The sequence below is a fragment of the Microcaecilia unicolor genome, chromosome 9 (genome assembly GCF_901765095.1).
Source record: "Microcaecilia unicolor chromosome 9, aMicUni1.1, whole genome shotgun sequence".
Lineage (NCBI taxonomy): Eukaryota > Metazoa > Chordata > Amphibia > Gymnophiona > Siphonopidae > Microcaecilia > Microcaecilia unicolor.
This window is the reverse complement of record NC_044039.1, coordinates 116,159,784-116,179,384: the sequence shown is the minus strand read 5'-3', so window position 1 is coordinate 116,179,384 and position 19,601 is coordinate 116,159,784. Positions and strand designations below refer to the sequence as shown.

General features: G+C 42.7%; 1 protein-coding gene across 1 annotated transcript in view; it reads right to left on the bottom strand.

Moving 5' to 3' along the window:
- The window catches only part of MIPOL1 (mirror-image polydactyly 1), a 794,108-nt gene that overhangs the window by 211,290 nt on the left and 563,217 nt on the right, over window positions 1–19,601 (bottom strand). The gene's annotated exons all lie outside the window — the stretch shown is intronic.

The following is a 19,601-nucleotide window of genomic DNA, read 5'->3' as shown; positions in this document are numbered from 1 at the left end:
TGTAAGGACTAGTTCTCCTTTTGTCTGTGGTATCTAAGGCATGTCTCTTTCCCATGGCATCTTAATTTAGGGGCTGTTTTAATAAAATGCACTAAGAAATAGGCACACAAAGCCCATTTTTAATGTCTCTAAAATAGGGATTTTATCTTTTGTATTTTTGTAGATCCCACACTAATTTTCTATTAGTGTGCAAGGCCTGCAAAAATATTAATGCAGGAGCACTTATTGCCTCCTATTTAAGATTCAAGGTTACTTTATTTGATTATTTATTTATGTCTGCATTTTTACCCCACATTTTCCAATCTTGTTGTCGGTTCAACATGGCTTAGTTACATATGTTACTTTGCCGTTTAGAATTTAGTGTTTGGCTTGTTCAGTTTCTATTAGAGGTCAAGTACCATGGAATGTTGGTTGGTTGACTATGTTGGTTCGTCAAAGAATTTTCAAAAGAAGTGAGCTTTCAGGTGTTTTTGGAATACTAAGTAGTTGTTTGTGCATTTTAGGTTAATTGGTATTGAGTTCCATAGCTTGGGGCAAATGTATGTAAAGATGGTTGAGTATGAAGATTTGTATTTCAGGCCTTGGAATTTGGGGGAGTGTAGGGTGAGATAGGTTCTTGCACCCTTGATTGTGTTGCGTACTTCTATTAGATTTGTCATGCATTCCAGAGCTAGTCCAAAAATGATTCTGTAGGCTAGGGAGCATATCTTGAAGGATATGTGTGCTTTAACATGTAGCCAGTTTAGGTAATGGAGTAGCGGTCTTGCTCTTTCAAATTGTTTTTTTTTCCCAAAGATCAGTCTTGCTGCTGTGTTTTGTGCTGTTTGCAGTCTCTTTAGTGATTGTTCCTTGCAACCTGCATAGATTCCATTGCAATAGTTAGCTTGGGTAAGAACCATGGATTGGACAAGTGTGTGGAATACGTCTCTTAGGAAGTAGTTTTTTATGCTTTTCAATTTCCACATGGTCTGGAACATTTTCTTTGTGGTGTTTGAGATTTGTTAGTCAAAGGACAGATTGCGATCTATGATGAATTTTTAGGTTGTCTGATATCAGGAGGGATGTACCCATGGTGGTGATATTTGGGAAATGATCTGTGCTGTGATGTTATTATCGGGCAGTGTGTTTTTTTCCCTTGTTCAGGATTCCATTATAGTAATACCATCTGTGATTCTGGTTGTGATTTCATGCAGATCCTTTTTAAAAGAGATGTAGATTGACATGTCATCGGTGTATATCAGGGGGTTGAATCTTTGTTTGAATAGTGTTCAATCAAGGGGGGGGGCCATCATTAGGTTGAACAGTATTGGTGAGAGCGGCGAACCCTGGGGGACCCCACATTCAAGTTCACTTGGTAAGATCTAGTAGTTAGGAATCCAAGGAACCATTTGAGCACTTTTCCTCCCATGCCTATTTTGTCAAGAATTCTTTTGAGGACTTGATGGTCGACTATGTCAAATGTGCTTGACATGTCAAATTGTAGTAGCAGAATGTTTTTTTACCTTTTGCGATTTCATTTTTGATGTATAATCAGCACTGTTTCGGTGCTGTGATGAGGTCTGAAGCCTGATTGAGAGTCATGTAGTATGGAGAATTTGTTAATGTAGCCATTTAGCTGGTTTGCCACTATGCCTTCCATTATTTTAGTCGTTAGAGGTATGGATGTCACTGGTCTGTAGTTCAAGATATCCTTGATGTTTTTCTTGACGTCTTTTGGGGTTGGTGTGAGCAGTATGCTGCCTTTATCCAGTGGGAATCAACCCTCTTTAATTCTGGTTCTGACTACTTGACTGCATTCTGGATCAGATTTTGAACTAGATAGCTCTATCCTTGCTCACATTTCTGGACAAAATATGATTAAAAATAGTATGATCTGCTAAGAGAAAGGACAGGAAATTCAATGCAAATTAAGGCAATTTTAAGCAGACACAGTCACAGAACATTACAAGTACATAAGATATAAATAGGAGAACATTCAAGAAAGGAAGTCATTTTTCCTATTTCCTGTAGGTTCCACTGTAAATAACCCCAGGGTTTCCCAACTTGCATCACACCTTCTCACTGTAATCTTAAACCTGCGTAAAAAGGCAGTTGTGAAACTGTTAAGTTCTCTGACTTGGCAATATGTAGTATGCAAATCTGGGCTTAACACTGTTGGCTTTCAGTTAAGACTCCAGGAAAAGCAGCAGCATTCCATACCTAGTCATAAATAGATTATTATCAGATCATAAAATCTAGAAATGAACAAGTCTGTAGACAACTGTCACCTCTGCTTCCAGACCCCTTCTTTCTAGTTTCAGTATAATTTCATTTAGTTTAAAAATGTATTACCTTTTTAGACCAAAGGTCTATACAAAGCAAGGTACAGTCAAAACACCTTACAATCAAGATACCCAGGCTAATACAATAAATAAAATCTAATGGTTTGAAACATGAAAAAAGTGTGAACTCATATGCACAAACCCCCAGATTCTATATAGCGCACCTAGAGATCCACGTCGAAATCCAAGTGTATTCTATAACAATGTGTAACAAGCTAGTCAGTGTTTATAACAGCTCTTAACAAGCAATAATGAGCACTAATTGGCAAACATTAGAATTTATGCATACAACTCGCCACGTGTAATGCAGTGCTCCTAACTTCTAACATGTGCAGGCAAAAAGGGCTACTCCTGCAGAAATGTCTGTGTGGCCATATTTTTGAAAATGATGCCAGACAGACGTTCATGTCCCTGTTATTTTGTTGTTCAAAAGTTGGTCATTTCACTTTGAAAAATGGCTATTCATTTTAGATATTTTCAGAGCAAAAACATCCATCTCACAACCATAATCGAACAAGAAATCTAAACGTTTTTCCAGTTTGATTATGGTTGTGAGATGGACCTTTTTTGGATGTTTTGATCAGGACTTATTTTTTAATTAGATGGATTTTTTGAAAATGCCCATCCAAATATATTTTTTCTATAGCCTCGTATATATTTTATAGAAAGCTCAGCATTCAGCATGGCTTTGGTAAAACAGGCTGCAAACTGTGAATGTTCTGACTGAAACATCCCATTTCCAACTTGGAAACCTATAAAATTTAATATTGTTAAATAAATACAATACCTCATCAGTAGCATAATTAATCCTAATGCTAACCCAGGGGAAAAATAATTGGACTGAATGAGCCCAGGTACTCACACTCTAACTCTGTAATATTTAGGGGTCCTTTCACCAAGCTACAGGGAAAAGGGCCGTGCGTTAGCAGTAGGGGCCATTTTTCCCACGTGCCAGGGCCCTTTTTATCACAGCAGGTAATAAAGCCCCAGTACACATGGCCATGTGGTGAGAGAACTGAGTTGGCGATAAGATTTCCCACGCTAACCCAGCGGTAACCAGGCAGCGGGCAGCAATGCCTGTTTACTGCCGGGTTATCACCGTGTAAGCCATTTCTGGGAGTTTTCGTTTTCCCTGGAAATGGCGCGAGCTTGGGGCGGGAAAACCACCAGTGGCAGCGTTGGGCCGGCGGTAGTCCCAGAAGAGCGAGCGGTAAGTCCACGTTGGGCTTACCGTCACTCTGTAAAAGGACCATTTGATATGTTTTTATGTCAGGATCTCCATCAATACATAGAAGCCCAATATTCCTAGCAAAGAATTACAGGTCTCCAAGGAATGGATACTTTTTCAGTAGGTATTAAGCAACTTAGAAAGCTCTTCTGCCCACAGCAACAACCCAAACATCCTTGTGTACTTGTACAAATTGCATGAATGACAAAAGCTCTAGAGCTGTTTAATGGAGGAGGAGGATTGTTGATTTAGATACTGTGAGCATCCTTTTTTTTTTATTTAACGATATCTTCTCTTCTTTAAAAATCACCTGAGCAACCCATAGGATAATACACAAGGGATCAGCGTTTAACATTTATCAGCATTCTGTAGTGCCAGGCCTTCTCAGATTCCATCGTTTACAGGAATAGTCTGATCAGGAAAGAAATCAGAGCCTTGATAACTGCACTTACAATGGCTAAGCTCCATTGTCAAGACGACTGATAAAGCATCGCACAATGCATCACAACCATAGTAAAACCCATTTGAGCATTCTAGTACCTCTTTTAAAGAAATAGAAGAGGAAAAACCAGACAACAAGCATACACGTCAGATGAAGAGAAGCCCTGAAGCATGCCCAGGAGAAAGACTGGATTTCAAGTTCAATTGTATTTATAAATAAACTTTCCTATGTTATCAAAGTTATCAAAGTGTGCACAAATGTTACATAAGACACCAAAAAACAAAACATGACACAATAAGAAAAGGAACATCAAATCAAAACAAAATGCAACCCCTCCACCCAATAACGTACTATTTATGTATTTATATTTCAATTTATGTTTTGCTTATCTATTAAAACCCAAAGTGATTTCCATCCATTGTGCAGCTCATACGCCACTCTCAATCATTTCACCATGCAACAGCAATCCCACACACAATTTTTCTACATATATTCCTTTCACCTTTCCTCACTCCCTAAGTCCAACAACTCCAGATATAAACAATCAGCCCTCAAAAAACCCATGTAAATTAGGAGTGTACAGGCCAAAAATGTTCATTTTTGTTTGTTTAAGGAATTTTTCATTTTGCTTTTTTAAAAACATTCTTTTCTTTTCAGAGGCAATATTGTCAATAGTGCACACTCTTGAACAATAGTGTGTAGTGTTGCACAACAGTGTGCACTGTTGCTCAAATATTGCACTCAGTTGCTCAATAGTACACCTTACTGATAAACAATACACATTATTGAACAATAGCTCACACTGGGCTCGTTTTGCAAAGCTGCAGTAAACACTGGCACATGCTTATCGCTGCTTTAAAGGACTTACCATGGAATACTTTGAGACATCCCGCAGTAAGTTCCTAACATGAGCATGTTAAAAAATGTTTTAAACATTTTCTAGGAGGGGGCCTGTCTGGCGGCAAAGAGTGGGCATTTCTGCGCTAATCAGTTAGTACATCTACATCACTGCGCACTAATTGGGAGCCTTTTACTAAGGCGTGGTAGGCCTAATGTGGGCCTACCGAAGAGCACTACTGTGAGATGTGCTGAGGCATCTCGTGGTAGTTTCCCACTCAGTGAATATGGCCAGGTCACTGCACATATATATATATTCCCTCTCCCATTGTCTACCATTTGAAAGAGACCGCAGAAATAGGACCGCATAAAAGACTGTCCTACCTTTGGGCCCTGTTTACTAAGCTGTGCAGGAGGTGCACAAACATTTTAGCATGTGCTAACGATAGAGACACCCATTACATTCCTATGGATGTCTCTATTGAGTTTGTGTACCTACAGGGCGGCTTAGTAAACAGGGTCCTTTATATGGTAACCTATAGCTGGTTAAGTGCTGAGTATCAGACAGGGCCCACTACTGAATATCTGGGAATAATGTTGACAACAGACAGCAAAACGCTGAGCACTGCCGGTTGAATATTGACCCCCATTTCTTTTTATACATATTTCCTGTTTTCCTTTTTATGTATAATTTCTTTGTTTCATTTTGAGATCAACTGCATAATGTGGAGGAATACCAGTCCCTACATACAATCAAGTAGAGAACCAAGGAGTAGGGAATAAAAGGAACGGTCCTTCCAAAAGCGCAAGGAGGACAGAAGATCCTTGTACACAGTGTTTATTGAATACATTTAAAGCACTCGACACGGTTCTGTGTTTCGGTGCTGAAGCGCCTGCCTCTGGAGTCTCGAGATTAGTTGTATGCAGATAACAATCAACTGTGTAAAATCATGGTTTGTCAAATCTTGGAACAGTCACCAAATCCACTCACAAGCAGAAGTGTCACAGAAAGCACATATAGAAATCTTAGGTAAAAATATCACATAAGAAAAGAATATCCACACATAAAAGAGAATTTTTTTTTTAATATTCAAGTCCACTACATTGTGGGGAGGCCAAGTCAATGGAAAATTAAAGAAAAGTTATATACATAACTTATAACAATAAGGCAAAGCCAGAGGCTAGGACACTCCAGAACTATTACTTGGTTTTTTAGATATTTTTTATGTCATCAATCATTTTGCCAGTTTAGGCATTTCTGGCCTGGTATTTAGATGCTCTATGGATTTGTCAGATTGCTGTCAGCAGGAATGAACTTGCTCTAACAAGTCCACTTGGTTTCCTTTGAACATTGGTGTGCCTCAGGGTTTTGTCCCGTCCACAGCTTTGTTCAATATTTATTCATCGTCAATCTAAAAGATACTTGCTAACTTTGATGTAATTTATAAATTATATACAGGTAATATTCAAATATTCCTACCAGTAAGATCTACTTTGGATTATGCCTTTACAGTTGTAACGAACTGTATAATGGTGATTAAGAATTGGATGTTCGCCAATAGGTTAGTTATTAATATAGGGAAAACTGAAATCATGATGCTTAGTACAACTGCACTGCTAGATGCCACCTGCTCCTTTTCTTTAGATGTTTGAATGGGTCAGTCTTGTCTCACATTATATATAGAATTTTGGTGTTTTTCTGGATTCCGATTTTTATCTGCACCTGCAGATCAAGTTGGTTTGAAAAAGTGCTTTTTATAATTTGTTCTTAGCATATTGATTGATGCTTTTTTTGACACCAGATCATTTTAACATAAATGCATAACATCCTTAGTGGGGAGACTCCATGCTTATTAATACTGCCTTGAAAACCTACAGACCTTTCCGTAACTTTGTGGTCAGAATCTGCTGGACAGCTTATTTATAGTTATTACATTTATCAGAAGCTGAAGTTGGTGCTTTTACTGTTGTTCGCCCAGTTTTGTAGAAATTCTTCCCTGTTCAAATGAAAAATAAGACACATCACCTAACATTGAAAGAACTTGAAAGAACTTTACTTTCAGTCAGGCATTTATTTAATGTTATGCTATGGCCTCTAATAACACTTACTGTACAATAATGGTATTGTAAATTAGCACAAAGCCTATTGGGCAAAGCAATGGGATTTGCGGCAGATAAAATGTGATAGTTATTGTTTGTTAAGTGTTAATAAACAGGGGCCTATAATGGGTAAAATATCAGCTTCTGTGCTGGGACCGCTGCTTTTTAACATATTTATCAATGACCTAAGTGATGGGAGTAACTAGTGAGGTAATTAAATTTTCTGATGACACAAAGTTATTCAAAGTTGTTAAATCGCGGGAGGATTGTGAAAAATTACAAGCGGACCTTACAAGACTGGGAGACTGGGCGTCTAAATGGCAGATGACATTTAATGTGAGCAAGTGCAAAGTGATGTATGTGGGAAAGAGGAACCCAAATTATAGCTATGTCATACAAGGTTCCACGTTAGGAGTCACGGACCAAGAAAGGGATCTAGGTGTCGTCGTTGATGATACGTTGAAACCTTCTGCTCAGTGTGCTGCTGCGGCTAAGAAAGCAAATAGAATGTTAGGTATTATTAGGAAAGGAATGGAAAACAAAAATGAGGATGTTATAATGCCTTTGTATCGCTCCATGGTGCGACCGCACCTTGAATATTGTGTTCAATTCTGGTCGCCGCATCTCAAAAAAGATATAGTGGAATTAGAAAGGGTGCAGAGAAGGACGACGAAAATGATAAAGGGGATGGGACGACTTCCCTATCAGGAAAGGCTAAAGCGGCTAGGGCTCTTCAGCTTGGAGAGAAGGCGGCTGAGGGGAGATATGATAGACGTCTATAAAATAATGAGTGGAGTTGAACGGGTAGATGTGAAGCGTCTGGTCACGCTTTCCAAAAATACTAGGACTAGGAGGCATGTGATGCTACAATGTAGTAAATTTAAAACGAATCGGAGAACATTTTTCTTCACTCAACGTGTAATTAAACTCTGGAATTCGTTGCCAGAGAATGTGGTAAAGGCGGTTAGCTTAGTGGAGTTTAAAAAGGTTTCGACGGCTTCCTAAAGGAAAAGTCCATAGACCGTTATTAAATGGACTTGGGGAAAATCCACTATTTCTGGGATAAGCAGTATAAAATGTTTTGTAGATTTTTGGGATCTTACCGGGTATTTGTGACCTGGATTGGCCACTGTTGGAAACAAGATGGTCTTTCCCAGTATGGCAATACTTATGTTCTTAAGCTTTTGTGTTGTGCATCAGAATGGCTTTGATGCTTTTTTAAGTGTTGTGATTAGTATACATCTTGTCTACTGGCAAGTCAAATGCAAAGCACTGATAAGGAATGCAGAGACTTTGAAAAGAAGACTACAATAGAGGCAAAAACATATAGTAAAAACTTTTTTTTAAATATATTGGAAGCAAAAAGCAGGTAAAAGAATCAGTTGAACCGCTAGATGATCCAGTTTTCACCAACAAAGATGTGGGAGAGAAACCAGTGCCAGAAATGGTATTCAGTGCTGATGAGTCAGAGAAACTGAAACAAATCTCTGTAAGCCTGGAAGATGTAATGGAGCAATTTGACTAACTGAAGAGTAGCAAATCACCTGGACAGAATGGTATACATCCCAGAGTACAGACAGAATTGAAAAATGAACTTGCAGAGCTAATGTTAGTAACACAGTATGTAATTTATCTTTGAAATCTAGCATGGCACCGAAAGATTGGAGGGTGGTCAATGTAATGCCAATTTTTAAAAAGGGTTCCAGAGGTGATCTGGAAAATTATAGACTAGTGAGACTGACGTTGGTACCACGCAAAATGGTAGACACTATTATAAACAACAAAATTACAGAGTGTATACATAAGCATGGATTAATACGACAAAGCCAACATGGATTTAGTCAAGGGAAATCTTGCCTCACCAATCTATTACTTTTCTTTGAAGGGGTGAATAAGCATAGGGATAAAGGTGAGCTGGTCGATGTGGAGGGGGATAATCGAACGGGGACGCCCATCTCTAAGGATGTCCCGGTGAAGGGGTGGAGAAACCCGTATTATCGAAACAAGATGGGTGTCCATCTTTTGTTTCCATAATACGGTCGGGAACGCCCAAATCTCAACATTTAGGTTGACCTTAGAGATGGTCGTTCCTGGTTTTCAGACATAATGGAAACTGAGGACGCCCATCTCAAAAATGACCAAATCCAAGTCATTTGGTCATGGGAGGAGCCAGCATTCATAGTGCACTGGTCCCCCTGACATGCCAGGACACCAACCGGGCACCCTAGGGGGCACTGCACTGGACTAACTGATGCATTAACTGAATGGAAAAAGCCCTTCCCTTATCAATCCCTTAGCGATTCGGAAAGGAATGGGCATGCATGAAGGAAATCACATGCAAATGAGCTGCTCGCTGTTAGCTCATTTGCACACAATTTCCTTCCTAAGGAGGGGAAGCCAGTGCAGAGTAGCCAAGCATTATGCGTGGCTGCTCTGTGCATGCCAAAGATGGCTTCATACATGCAGACAAGCTGCGTGTATAATAGCTGTCTACAACCTTAAATAAATTGCCATCTACAACCTTAGAAAAGTACAAGTCCAGGTGAAAACATCCACGTGCTCGTCAGGGATGTATTTTTTTTTTAGAGTATGGGTGAAGGACGTCCTTCGCTACGCCTCCGTCCCTGCAATGGCAGTTGAGGATGTACGAAATGTGATGTTTCTGTGAGAAGGAGCCCATGCCTGCTATGCCTCTGACATCCCCTTTATTTATTTAGATTTTGGATCACAAGTAGCAACAGTGGGATTTGAACTGGCCACCTCTGGATTACAAGACCAGTGCTCTAACCACTAGGCCACTCCTCCATTCCACCCAAATTTGGCCATCCCTGTGGGGGGAGGCAGTTCAGGACGTCCAAAATGTTTGAAAGAAGGACGTCCACGCCTTCGCTATACCTCCCCTCCCAGGGACCTGCATACTGCTGCAATGGACCTGAGTATGACATTTCAGGCTGGCAAAAAAAGTTTTTAAAGTTGTTTTTTTCAGAGTGTGAGGGGGTTAGTGACCACTGGGGGAGTCAGGGGAGGTCATCCCCGATTCCCTCCGGTGGTCATCTGGTCAGTGTGGGCACCTTTTTGAGGCTTGGTCGTGAAAAAAAAATGGACCAAGTAAAGTCGGCTAAATACTCGTCAGGGACGCCCTTCTTTTTTCCATTATCGGCTGAAGACGCCCATCTCTAAAGCACGCCCTCATCCCGCCTTCAGTACACTGCCAACATGCTGTCTCAGGTCTTGCACTCCATTCGATTTTAGAAACTTCATAATCCTCTGCGTTAGAAGCGTTTCCATTAGTTTACTCACCACCAAGGCCAGACTAACAGGCCTGTAATTCCCAACCTCCTCCTTCCTTCCACGCTTGTGCAAAGAGATCACATCCGCCCTTTTCCAGTCCTTTGGGACCACTCCAGACTCTAAGGAAGCATTGAAGAGGTCAGACAATGGAGTCGCCACAACTTCCCTGAGTTCTTTGAGCACCCTTGGATATATCCCATCAGGCCCCATCACTTTGTCTATTTTTAGTTTAGCTAGCTCCTCATGAACACATTCTTATGAGAATCGGTTCTGGTCTATCAAACATCCATTCCCATTATCATTTGTTTCCAGCGGTCCTACCCCTAGTCTTTCATCCGTGAACCCAGCACAGAAATAATTGTTAAGCAGTTCAGCTTTATCCTTATCAGCTTCTATGTATTCCTCCCCTTCACCCTTGAGCCTCACTATGCCATTTTGACACTTCCTCCTATCACTTACATATCTAAAAAACGTCTTCTCTCAGAGTTACCATACTGGCTATCTATTCTTCCATTTGTTTATTTACTTTCCTGACAGCTTTTCCAGCTTCTCTTAGCTTTTGTAGGTATTTTTGCCTGTCTTCCTCTTTCTGTGTTGTCTTGTAACTTATGAAGGCTAACCTTTTGTCTCATACCTTTTCAGCTACTACATTTGAGAACCAAAGCAGCCTTTTCTTCTTACATACTTTTCTAACATGAAGGTTTGTTGCCTTTAAAAAAGCTCCTTTCAGTTTTCCCCACTGCTGTTCTACTTCCTTCAGCTGTTCCCTTTCAACCAATTCTTCCTTGAGATATTCACCCATCTTGGCAAAGTTCTTTTGAAGTCTAGAACCTTCAGTCTTGAATAAGCCCTTTCCTCGTGTGTCTTAATTACTACTACTACTACTACTTAGCATTTCTATAGCGCTGCCAGGGTTACGCAGAGCTGTACAAGTTTAAACATGGGGAAGGACAGTCCCTGCTCAAGAGAGCTTACAATCTAAAGGTTACAAACTATGTAGTCAGTGTAGGTATCAGGAATGGGAAGGTGGTTAGGCACCAAAAGCAAGGAAGAAGAGATGGGCCTTGAGTAAGTACTTGAAAATGGGCAGGGAGGGCGCATGGCGTATGGGCTCGGGAAGTCTGTTCCAGGCATAAGGTGATGCGAGGCAGAAGGGGCGGAGTCTGGAGTTAGCGGTGGTGGAGAAGGGTACAGAAAGGAGTGATATGTCCTGAGAGCGGAGGTTACGGGTGGGAAAATATGGGGAGAGGAGGGTAGAGAGGTAATGGGGGGCTGCAGATTGAGTGCACTTGAAGGTCAATAGGAGAAGCTTGAACTGTATACGGTAGCGGATCGGGAGCCAGTGAAGCGACTTGAGGAGAGGGGTGATATGAGAGTATCTGTACACGCGGTAGATAAGACGTGCAGCGGAATTTTGGACAGATTGAAGGGGGGATAGGTGGCTAAGCGGGAGGCCAGCGAGGAGAAGGTTGCAATAGTCAAGACGAGAGGTAACGAGTGAGTGGACGAGGGTTCGGGTGGTCTGTTCAGAGAGGAATGGGCGAATTTTGCTAATATTATAGAGGAAGAAGCGACAGGTCTTAGCTGTCTGCTGGATATGGGCAGAGAAGGAGAGGGAGGAGTCAAAAATGACTCCGAGATTGCGGGCTGAAGAGACGGGGAGGATGAGGGCGTTGTCAACAGAGACAGAAAGTGGGGGAAGAGGAGAAGAGGGTTTGGGTGGAAAGACAAGGAGCTCAGTCTTTGCCATGTTCAGTTTCAGATGTCGGTTGGACATCCAGGTAGCGATGTCTGAAAGGGAGGCCGAAACTTTGACCTGGGTTTCAACTGTGATGTCGGGAGTGGAGAGGTAAAGCTGGGTATCATCAGCATAGAGATGGTACTGGAAACCATGTGATGAGATCAACGAGCCCAGGGAAGAGGTGTATATCGAGAAAAGAAGCGGTCCAAGGACAGATCCTTGAGCCACACTATCCGGTGATCATTAGATGCCCAATGATCACCCACCCTAACATCAGAAACACTCTCCCTGTTTGTAAGCACCAGGTCCAGAATAGCTTCATTTCACGTGAGTTCCATTACTAACTGCTGGAACAATTCTTCCTGTAGAGAATACAAGATCCCCTTGGTCTAGATGAACCCGCAGCAGGTATGCCCCAATCAATGTCTGGTATATTAAAATCATCTATCAGTAGTACTTCCCCTTTCATAGCTATCTTGTGAATGTCTTCAATTAAATCTCTGTTCATTTCTTGTAAGACAGGCTTGTATATCACAACAATATCAATACTTTTTCCATTCCCTCTTTCAAGATTAACCCACAGTGCTTCTTCTTTACCCCATATGTCCTGAAATTTTGTCACTTTAATATTATTCCTAACATATAATGTCACTGCTCCACCCTTTTTTCCTACTCTGTCTTTCCTGAATAGATTATATGCAGATACAACTATATCCCAATCATGGTTCTCTTTACACCACATCTCCATGACTGCCTCTAAATCAAAGTTAACTTCTACCATTACCGCTCCTAGAGCTAGAAATTTGTTTCCCATACTACAGGCATTGGCATACAAAGCTCTCCAGATATTGCTTTTTTCCCATTTCTATAAAAGTATTAGATATCTTACATTCCTGAAAGTTGTTAGTGACTTTGGGGCTTTTCTCACCCATCCACAGCGAATCTAGTTTAAAGTTCATTAGCCAGTCTGTTATGGAACACCCTTCATCCCTTTTTGATAGATGGATGCCATCTCTGCTCAGTAGGTCAGTAGTATCTCTAAACTGCTATAAAATGGCGTTTGGACTTGAAGGCAATATCACTTGTAGAAGAAAACATATAAAAGAGGAAGCACAAAACCTTTAAATGGAACCCACTTTGGATTTCACTGATCCTGTTATTTCTTTTTTCTGTTGTAACCTTCATTATTTTTTTTTAAATATTTATTCATTCAAGCATCAAAAAAGCCAGCCAAGACAGTACAAAAGTATATGAAAAAGTAAACACTAGTAACAAATAATCCCTCATGGTGGACTGATTGGGGGGGGGGGGGGGGGCGGGGAGGAGTACAGAGGTCAGCCAGGTCACTACCAAATTTTTAGAACAATAAAATTCCCCAAAGACTCATATATATATCCCCCCCAAAGCAAGCTACACTCACACAATTTCCTCTAACCAACCCTGCCCCCTTCTCTCACCCCCCTACCCAGGACTACAAAATGTAGTCAAGACTACCAGGATGGATCCCCTCTAATTGGTTATTTTGCATTAAACTAGTAGGTCTTCAGGATCACCAGTGTTCAAGACACTAAGACAGAGCAGTTTGGACCAGAGTCATTTTTGAGACACTTCAATTATCCCCCTCCACGTGGCTTACAACTTCTGTTGTAAGTACTTTGCCCTGCTCCTAGTGGGCTCACAATCTCAGTTATATATTGTTCCTGGGGCAATGGAGAGCTAAGTGACTTGTCCAGGGTGACACGCAGCTGCAGAAGGAATTGAACCTGGTTCCCCAGGTTAACAACCTGCTGCATTAACCATTAGGCCACTTCTCCATTCCACTCTTAATCTGCCCAGTGTCCCAACAACTTTCATCTTATTGTGATGTGTGACCTATAACTTTATGATGTCCCTATCTGATATTGACTTCCTATGGTATCCTTATTAATCCAAACTTAGTAGAGGGGGTATTCACTAATATTCACAAAATATAACCCAGCTCTCAATATTCATCTCGGAGATGTACACCTCCGAGATGAATATTCAATGTAATCGTTTTGAAATGAAAGAAGAAATACGAAGCGAGTATTCAGCATTGAGTTAAGTGCTCTTTCTGATTCAATTTGATTCAATTTTGAACTGATTTTATGAAATATAAGAAAAATATAAGAGAAAATTATTAAAATTTGAAATGGATCGAGTGAGGAATACCTACCCATCATGAAAGTGCCTGGCTCACGTTATTAGCCTGTATGATGGTGATAGGAAGTCTGAAGGATCCTAAATAAGTGGAATTATATCCTATCTGATATTGTACATCTATCTTTTTGTTTCAAAAATAGCTATTTTGTGCTCAGTACATTTTTCTTTTGTGACCATTTTTGAGAAAAAAAAATTGTTCAAGGGAAAAACACACAAAAACAAGCCACTGGGATGTAGGGGTGGGGGGGGGGGGGGGGGGGAGCAACATTCTTAGTAGACTGGCCACACAGACATCCCTACAGAGATGTGGGGCACCCTTGGGGGTGCTGCAGTGGATGTCACATAAAAGGGCCCAGGTACACATCTCCCCATTACCCCCATTATATTGTAAGGTGAGTCCCCCAAAACCCACCAAAAACCTACTGTACACCACTACAATAGCCCTTATGGCTACAGGTGTCACCTATATGTGGGTACAATAGATTCTTAGTGAATTTTGGAGAACTCACACATTACACCACAAGTGTACTAGTTAGAGTGGGATATGGGCCTGGGTTCCGTTTTCTACAGTGCACTGCCCCCTATCACTAGGCTACTCCAGTGACCTGCTTGCTGCTCTAATAGGAATGTCCATACCATCTGAAGCTGTTATAGAGGCTGGTATGTATTGTTTCTTTCACATCTTTAGGGGCGTGGAAGGGGGAACAGTAACCACTGGGGGAGCAAGGGGGGGGGCGTCATGCCTTAATCCTTCCAGTGGTCATCTGGTCATTTAGGGCACCTTTTTTGTGACTTGGTCATGATTGAAACATGTCTAGACCAAAATGTCTAACTTATAGCCCTGGATGTTTTTGCTTGTTCCATTATTGTAGAGAAACATCCAAGTTTTGGGAACGCCCAATTCCCCCCCTCCCCCCCCCCCCCCCCCCCCCCCCCCCAAACACACCTCCTTGTGATTTGGATGCTCTTCAGACAAACTGCATAGAAAAATGTCTTATAAATAGGTTTCAAAATAGTGATTTGGACGTTCTGGACCAAAACACATCCATCTGCTGCTTTTTGGATGTTTTTCTGTTTTGAAAATGAGCCGCTAAATGAATATATATACATAAAAACAAAAGGAAATTAAAGGATCATGTGAAAAATATTGGCAATGGTACACAGCATCTCTCAAAAAAGGGGAAAATAAGTTTTTTGAATTTAGCTCACACTTTTTTTTCAGTTGCAGCTCAAGGTGAGTTACATTCAGGTACAATAGGTACTTTCCTGTCTCCAGAGGGCTCACAATCTAAGCTTGCACCTGGAGCAATGGAGGGTGAAGTGAAGTGACTTGTCCAAGATCACATGAAGCCACAGTGGGAATTAAACTTGGCTTCCTTGGCTCTCAGCCTGCTTCCTCTTTCAATCATAAATGTTATGATAAAACTGATTTTTTTTGTACTATATATGTGTTATGCATAGAAACATTTAATAAGGAGAATAGTAAAAGAAAAATTATTTTAATGCATTCTTCTCCTAGGTTAACAAGCTATGCATATTTGCATTCCCTCTCCCCCTCCCCAAGACTCTGAAGTCAGATTTAAACTGTTAGGTTTGATGTTCAGTGCTAGTTAACTGAGTAGGTAAAATTTCCATCCAGTTGACTAGTGCATTCTTCTCATTGTCAAGGGACAGGATCAGCAGGGCCTTCACAAGCTGAAAACACCATGCTGGTACTCTGATCTCATCCCATGGTTTTCAGTATCATCTTTATGCTGATGACTCCCAGATCTACCTCTCCACACCAGAAATCTCAGCCGAAATCCAGGCCAAAGTATCAGCCTGCCTGTCTGACATTGCTGCCTGGATGTCCTAGCGCCATCTGAAACTAAACATGGCCAAGACTGAGCTTCTTATCTTTCCCCCTAAATCAACCTCTCCTCCTGCCCCATTCTCTATTTCTGTGGATAACACTCTCATCCTTCCTGTCTCATCAGCTCGTAACCTTGGGGTCATCTTCAACTCCTCCCTCTCCTTCTCTGCACATATTCAGCAGACTGCTAAAACCTGCCATTTCTTTCTCTATAATATCACCAAAATTCGCCCTTTCCTTTCTGAGTACACTACCAGAACCCTCATCCACACTCTTATCACCTCTCACTTAGACTATTGCAACTTGCTTCTCACAGGTCTCCCACTTAGCCATCTCTTTCCTCTTCAATCTGTTCAAAATTCTGCTGCACGACTAATATTCCGCCAGTGTCGTTATGCTCATTATTAGCCCTCTCCTCAAGTCACTTCACTGGCTTCCTATCCGTTTCCGCATACAGTTCAAACTCCTCTTTTTGACCTATAAGTGCATTCACTCTGCAGCTCCTCAGTACCTCTACTACTACTACTTAGCATTTCTATAGCACTGCCAGGGTTACGCAGCACTGTACAAGTTTAAACATGGGGAAGGACAGTCCCTGCTCAAGAGAGCTTACAATCTAAAGGTTACAAACTATGTAGTCAGTGTAGGTATCATGAATGGGGAAAGTGGTTAGGCGCCAAAAGCAAGGGAGAAGAGATGGGCTTGGAGTAAGGACTTGAAAATGGGCCAGGAGGGCGCATGGCGTATGGGCTCGGGAAGTCTGTTCCAGGCATAAGGTGATGCGAGGCAGAAGGGGCGGAGTCTGGAGTTAGCGGTGGTGGAGAAGGGTACAGATAGGAGTGATTTGTCCTGGGAGCGGAGGTTACGGGTGGGAACATATGGGGAGAGGAGGGTAGAGAGGTAATGGGGGGCTGCAGATTGAGTGCACTTGAAGGTCAATAGGAGAAGCTTGAACTGTATACGGTAGCGGATCGGGAGCCAGTGAAGCGACTTGAGGAGAGGGGTGATATGAGAGTATCGGTACACGCGGCAGATAAGACGTGCAGCGGAATTTTGGACAGATTGAAGGGGGGATAGGTGGCTAAGCGGGAGGCCAGCGAGGAGAAGGTTGCAATAGTCAAGACGAGAGGTAACGAGCGAGTGGACGAGGGTTCGGGTGGTCTGTTCAGAGAGGAATGGGCGAATTTTGCTAATATTATAGAGGAAGAAGCGACAGGTCTTAGCTGTCTGCTGGATATGGGCAGATAAGGAGAGGGAGGAGTCGAAAATGACTCCGAGGTTGCGGGCTGAAGAGACGGGGAGGATGAGGGCGTTGTCAACAGAGACGGAAAGTGGGGGAAGAGGAGAAGAGGGTTTGGGTAGAAAGACAAGGAGCTCAGTCTTTGCCATGTTCAGTTTCAGATGCCGGTTGGACATCCAGGCAGCGATGTCTGAAAGGCAGGCCGAAACTTTGGCCTGGGTTTTGACTGTGATGTCGGGAGTGGAGAGGTAAAGCTGGGTGTCATCAGCATAGAGATGGTACTGGAAGCCATGTGATGAGATCAGCAAGGGAAGAGGTGTAGATCGAGAAAAGAAGCGGTCCAAGGTCAGATCCTTGAGGAACCCCAACAGAGAGCGGGACGGGGGTGGAAGAAGAGCCATTAGAAAATACTCTGAAGGTGCGTTGGGCAAGATACGAAAAGAACCAGGAGAGGACGGAGCCCTGGAACCCGAATGAGGACAGTGTGTCAAGAAGTAAATTATGATTGACGGTGTCAAAGGCGGCAGATAGGTCGAGGAGGATGAGGATGGAATAGTGACCTTTGGATTTGGCAAAGAACAGGTCATTGCAGACTTTAGAGAGTGCTGTTTCTGTCGAGTGTAGTGGGCAAAAGCCGGATTGAAGCGGATCGAGGACGGCCTGAGAGGAGAGGAAATCAAGGCAGTGGCTGTGGAAAGCGCGTTCAAGTAATTTGGAGAGGAAGGGTAGAAGAGAGATGGGGCGGTAGTTGGAGGGACAGGTGGGGTCAAGTGATGGTTTTTTGAGAAGTGGTGTGACTACAGCGTGCTTGAAGGTGTCAGGGACAGTAGCAGTGGAGAGAGAGAGGTTGAGGATGTGACAGATTGAGGGGTTAACTGTAGGAGAGATGTTGTTAAGCAGATTGGTGGGAATGGGATCAGAGGAACAGGTGGTGCACTGAGAGGAAGAAATAAGGCGAGCAGTTTCCTCTTCGGTGATCTCAGGGAAGGAGGAGAAGGAGGCCAGGTTAGGTTGGTTGAGGGAGTGGGTTAAGAAGTCACAGGGAGGAGAAGGCGTGGAAGTGAAGTCAAGGTTTATCTTCTGCACTTTATCGTGGAAGTAGTCAGCTAGTGTTTGAGGAGAGAGTGAGGGGGGTGGGAGCGGAGGGCACTTTAAGTAGGGAGTTGAGGGTGGCGAAGAGGCGACGAGGGTTGGAGCCAAGAGAATTGGTTAATTGAGAATGATAGTCCTGTTTGGTAAGGAATAGGGAGGACTGGAAGGAGGATAGCATGAATTTGTAATGGGTGAAGTCTGATAGGGTGCGAGATTTCCTCCAGAGTCGTTCAGCAGATCGGGTGCAGGAGTGAAGGTAACGGATGCAAGGGGTTAACCAGGGCTGAGGATTAATGCGCTTAGTGGGGCGAGAGACAGATGGTGCTAGGGTATCCAGAGCAGTGGAGAGAATTTCATTGTAGGTAGAGACAGCCATGTCAACAGATTCAGAAGACGAGATGGAAGGGAAGAGATTGGAGATGTGAAAGGATAGGGTGGAGGGGTCGACAGCTTGGAGATTCCTGAAGGCAGTAGTTATAGTTGGGCGAGGTTGAGGGGGAGGGTGATGAAGTGTGAGGGTGATTAGGTGATGATCTGAGATAGGAAGGACTGAGGTGCAGAAATTGGAAGGTGAGCAGGAAGAGAAGAGAACGAGGTCGAGACAATGGCCATTTCGGTGAGTAGGGGTGGTAGAGCATAGTTGGAGGTTAAAGGAGGATGTCAGAGTGAGGAATTTAGAAGCGTAGGAGTTGGATGGGTTGTCAACGTGAATGTTAAAATCACCAAGAATGAGGAATGGAGATGAGGGATCAAGAAAGACGGTGAGCCAAGCGTCGAAGTCAGTAAGGAATGAAGAGAGGGGCTTATCAGGGGGGCGGTAGATGACTGCAACTCTGAGTGGTGTCGGGTAGAACAGCCGGATGGCATGAGTTTCGAAGGATGAGAAGCAGTGAGACTGTGGCAGGAGGAGGGGTTGGAAACTACAAGAGGGTGAGAGAAGAAACCCAACGCCTCCACTGCGTGCATCTGGGCGGGGAGTGTGGGAGAAAAGATATCCTCCATGGCATAGGGCTGCGATTGAGGCAGTGTCGTTAGGGGTTATCCAAGTTTCAGTTAAAGCGAGCAGTTGAAGGGAACGGGAGATGAATAAATCGTGGGTGAAGGAGAGTTTGTTGCATACTGAGTGGGCATTTCATAGGGCACACGAGAAGGGGAGGGAAGTGGGGGGGAGAAGGGGAATAGAGATGAGATTGGAGGAATTCTGGGATTGGTTACGTGGATATGGAGAGGAGAGGTGAGGGGGACCTGGACTGGGATTGACGTCACCTGCGGAAAG